The sequence below is a fragment of the Bidens hawaiensis genome, unplaced genomic scaffold (assembly GCF_021521415.1).
Source record: "Bidens hawaiensis isolate Kalapana, Puna unplaced genomic scaffold, B.hawaiensis_p1.1 tig00038845_1, whole genome shotgun sequence".
Lineage (NCBI taxonomy): Eukaryota > Viridiplantae > Streptophyta > Magnoliopsida > Asterales > Asteraceae > Bidens > Bidens hawaiensis.
Window position 1 is genome coordinate 23,601 of NW_027496827.1, and position 1,180 is coordinate 24,780.

Sequence of the window (1,180 nt, forward strand, 5' to 3'; positions counted from 1 at the left end):
TCACTTTCCATTTTTCAGGTAAATGGCTATCCATTAGGACCAAACATATACAAGTATATGTCCCTTAAACTTAAGTAACTGATAGTTTTTAAGCGAAAGAGTGCAAAAATATTGTTGAAAATTTTGAAATATTTGAATGTTTTTGGTTTTTCTCTATACAAACTGAAATCGCAATATTTTTGTATTTTCAAATTTTCTCCCCCAAAACCCAAAACAATAAAATAACCAAAACAAAATAAACTTTACAAAATAAAATTAATTATCCGAGCTTAAGGATATCAGCAAGAGTTTACAATCCGTTTAAACCAAGAAAAAGTTTAAAGCGAGTTTTATCAAAAGCTTTGGTAAACAGATCAGCTTTCTGAAAATCCGTGTGCACCTTTTCAAGATCAAATAATTTCTTTTCAAAACAATCACTAATAAAATGATATCGAATTTCGATATGCTTTGTCTTAGAGTGGTGCACTAGATTCTTGGAGATACTAATAGCAGTAGAGTTATCAATAAATATGGGAGTAGTAAGAAACTTCAAAACGTAATCCCACAAGTGTTGCTAGATCCAAAGAACCAGTGAACAGCAACTTGAGGCTGCCACATACTTTGCTTCTACGGTTGAAGTGGAGACCGTTGTCTGCTTTTTACACTGGCAGGATACAAGTCGGCTTCCTAGAAATTGACAAGACGCTGATCTTGCATCCTCCATAGTCAGAATCGGAAAACGTAGTGAGTTCAAAGCTATCATCCTTGGGATACCATAACCCGGTATCAGGATTACCCCTCAGATAGTGAAGTATACGTTTAACCGCCGCCATACGAGTCACTCAGAGACTCTATTGATACCTAGCACATAAACAAACAGTAAACATGATATAAGGACGAGAAGCAGTTTAGCACATTAAAGAACCAAACATTTCTCAGTAAAGGGTTGGATGTACGGTATCCTCCAATTCATCCGGTGACAAATTGTGAGCCACGGGAAGAGGTGTCGAAGAGATTTTTCCGGCAGTTATCTTGAAACGGCTCAAGACTTCGTCCACATATTTCGTCTGATGAATAAAAATTCTAGTATTAGACTGATGAACCTGCAACCCTAAGAAGAAATTCATCTCCCCCCATCGTGCTCATTTCAAATTTCGTCTACATTGACTTCTTAAACTCCTAACACAGCTTTTCGTTCGTA